Genomic DNA, 3,841 nt, shown 5'->3' with positions numbered 1-3,841 from the left:
CAAGAAGGACGAGATGAAAATTTTAAGTTGAGCACAATAATTTATATATCGTATTCTAGAATACGGTAGTTGAATTACTGTCTTTTTAGTTTTTGGCAAGTGACGGTAATTTTTTAAAATTTTTTCAAGTCGTTAATCTAAATTTTCAAAAAATGCCCTCTAAAGATGGAGGGTGGAAATTTTTTTTTTAACCGAGCAATTTTGATAACAAGTACCAAAGAATCTCCCAATTTTAGAAGCTAGAAGCTATGTGATTTAGAACATCTAAATATTAGCAAATCTGATCTAAAACATTTTAAATGTCTAATCTAGGACAGCAGATGTGATCAGATGTCTACATACGTTTCAAATATAGTTTTGCAAATATGTACTACGGAATCCTAAAAATCAATCTGCGTTCCAGGGAAAAGTAAAAGTATTAAGATGTCAGATCCGAGCTAATATAAAACTTGTAAATTGATAATGTGGGCTATCATGAAAACCTCCACTAGTTTTCACAGATAATGCCAACACACTTACAAAGAAGATTAAAAAGCAGAAAAGGAAACAAAATAAAAACAAAAGGGGAAAAAAAAAAGAGGTTCTGCTACTGAGATATGATCCTCACTACTGACAGCACTGACAAGGGAGGCAGGTTGGAAGAGCAGAAACTCTCCCACAATTCTGCAGTTGATGACTCATTTTCCGCGTTTTCATTACTAGTATTATCTCTTGAGAAGCCATTATGGATTGAGTGTATGATGCTCCGAGACGCTTCGCGCGCCTCCGGTAGTCTATCATTCAGCAGCTCAGCTGCCACTTGAAGCAGTGTAGCCAATCCAAACTCTTTCATCACCTCCACCTCCTGAAAAATAAAGAGAGAAAAAACAGATACAGCTTGAAGATATTAACTTCCACCGGCAAAGATCAAATTGTCGAGGGATTTCGATTACACCACTGAACTTCAATTTGTTTCGGTTGATGCACTAGACATCAAATCGATGCAAGAACCAGATTGCAACAAATTGAAGTTTATTTATCCACCACTTTAAGCCCCACACTTACCATCCTCGAGACGCATTTTGATATGGCAACGGCGGCTTTGGCCCGGACTCGAAGGTTAGTATGGTTGACGTATGACTTCAGCTTCTTGAGCAGAGGAAGAGCTAGGAGGTAGAGATACTGCCATCGTTTGAAGCGCCTTCTCGGCTTCCTCGCACACAAACCACTTATCTTGGGAGGCTTTCAGCTAGAGCTGAAGCAGCTGCAAGTGCAGTAAAAAGTGCAAAAAGAGTGTTCAACTTCATCCAGCAAAGTTCAACTGGTTTTATTTACTTCTCAAATTCAACTCAAAAAGTAAACATACCAAATTATCGAAAGCCGCTTCTTTGATGGAGGACGACAGCAGGAGGTGGCCGAAGGAGCGAAAGATATCGGCGCAAGCCATGATTGATGTCTTGCACAATGCACTCCTAGGGTTCTTCATTGCTTTCACTATCACCACCATTACAAATTCCCTGGAGATCAAATAAGTCAAATTATAGGAAGCCAAATTTTTGGCTCTGCTTTGAAGCTTCAACCTTAACATATCCAGATGTTATACACATCAAAATCTTTCAAAAGTTTCACATATTTAGGATTATTTCTCCACAGAATAATAAAAACCAAATCTCAATTTGGTTAAGTTCCTACCTTCCTAATAATTAAAAAGAGAAAAAAACACACATTTTTTGGATAAGCTGGAATTCTAAATGGAAATGAAACCCAAACTACCTCTTGCTTATTACAGATCAACTTTTTATGTCGCTAATTATGCAGATTTTGGAAATAAAATTGACGAGAAAAAGTTGCATTTGGTCCGAAAAATTCAAACTTTAAATTTATATTCTCCTTTCTATAAATTAAGGGGGTAAAGAAAAATGAAAACAACTTGATGGGAAGAAGAAGAGAAGAGTGATGAATCGCGAGTCTCTGCACATCATTTAAAGCTCCACAGGATTTAACCCAATCTTTTGACTCCAATTCCGCCAACAAATTCTTTTAGAAAAAGAAAAAATCAACCCAAGGGTCAACCATAATTCCAAATTCAAAAAATGTAAGAACCAAATTTAAGTATCAAATTTCTAAACAAAGTAGCGCCAAAATTTAAAATTTAAATATAATGAGATGGATAATATTATTATTTTCAATTTATAACTACCCACTATTCCTCTTATTCCATCTTATTTATCCAAACATTATTTTTTCTTATTTCCGGGAACAATCAAATTTTCATCCAAATACAAAATTGGTCTAGTTCCCGCTTATACCTAAACTTGTATCTATCCCTGGTATAAACTAGTTCTTTCTTATACCTGAACCAAACGAAGCCTTAGAATTAGAGGTGCATTTCAAAGAATAGCTTCAGGAAAAGTATCTGCACATCCACATTGAGAGAGGGTGCCAAAAATTAAAGGAAATTTACAATCGAATAAAAAAGAAATTTCCACTAAAAAAATGAAACTAAAAGATATTATAAGTGGATCCATCTATCACATGTTTACAGAGTGTGGCATAAATAAACAAACAAAGTACCCAAAATAGCAGGAGCTAGAAAGATCCATGAAACAAGTGAAAACAAATTCATTTTTCAGCATGATACTCTTAACTAAGCAAACAGATAGGAAAAGGCTTTAAGAGTGGGCACTTTCTTTCGGCCTCGCTCTCCACCCGCCAATTTTGTTCCTAAATAGAAAACCATGTATAAGCTGCAGGGTTTTTTTTAAAAAAACGACAAATTAGCCAGTGAATTACAAAAATAAATGAAGAGAAAAAGCCGTGCATATACCTCTGCGACCACCGCTGCCACAGTTACCACCAACAAGTGTAAATGCTGCCTGGGGACAGCTCTGCCACTGTTTATTGTGTGTTTTCATCAGACAATAACATTTGCTTGCAAAGATTAGGGGCATTAATTGTCAGATAATTTGACCAATTTGATTCAACAGAAGAACCATTTTGCACTGCTGCATCTCGCAGCTTTCTTAAAATCAAGTAAAATTGATCCATGAAGTAAGAACTAAATTCCCTGCATGGTTCTTGGCCATTTCTTTGCAAACCTTGTCAATCTTCTGGACACAATAAATTATACAAAAAGCTAAATTAGCAAATTTAAAATCAAGCTTTCTACATGAGTTCACTAATTAAATAACCTCGGTTGCATTTCCACCCCCTCAATCATGTTCAATACAACTTTCTTTGACAAAATAGCAAAACACAATACACTAGCAAATTTTCATGTCCTTACTTTCAGAAAAGATTAGGTCTTTTTATTAAGAGATAGAAATATGCCTTTGAGCATACAGAACTCGACGAAAAAATACAAACAAAACACTCGAACAATGCCGAATCAATACTTTGACCGATTTCATTCATCTCATCATGTACAGTATCCTTAAGTTCAAACGGCTCACAAATAAAGGACAAATGATAGTCATGTTAGCATCGGTATACAGAAATGAGGGTTTGTAAAATTCAGATCTCATCAGGAACTCAGAGATACTTGATTGTATTCACGCGTATGCATCATTCCGGCATTCTCCAAAATCTATCACAATCCTACAATCACAATAATATCATATATACTGATTGTATTTAGTGTAGTTAGCTAAGATCTTAATGATTTAAAGGTTTCAAATTCGAAGCCTAATTAGTTCACATTTCTAACTAATTCATTTCTTTAAAATAGAAATGAACGAAGCGGAAAGGAAACTGAGGAAAAGATCACATTTGAAGTGCAAATTAAAAACTTTTACCGGAGTTGAATATTCATCCCTGTTGGAAATTATAATCCAAACTTATGTTTAGTTTGATTAGAATTCTA

The 3,841-nt window shown here is 35.2% G+C and overlaps 1 pseudogene; it reads right to left on the bottom strand.

Moving 5' to 3' along the window:
* Window positions 1–410: 410 nt before the first annotated feature.
* LOC109705182 lies at window positions 411–3,835 on the bottom strand (annotated as a pseudogene).
* Between the last annotated feature and the right edge of the window lie 6 nt (window positions 3,836–3,841).

This window comes from Ananas comosus, unplaced genomic scaffold (genome assembly GCF_001540865.1).
Source record: "Ananas comosus cultivar F153 unplaced genomic scaffold, ASM154086v1, whole genome shotgun sequence".
Taxonomy (NCBI): Eukaryota; Viridiplantae; Streptophyta; class Magnoliopsida; order Poales; family Bromeliaceae; genus Ananas; species Ananas comosus.
This window is presented reverse-complemented; position numbering and strand designations above follow the sequence as displayed.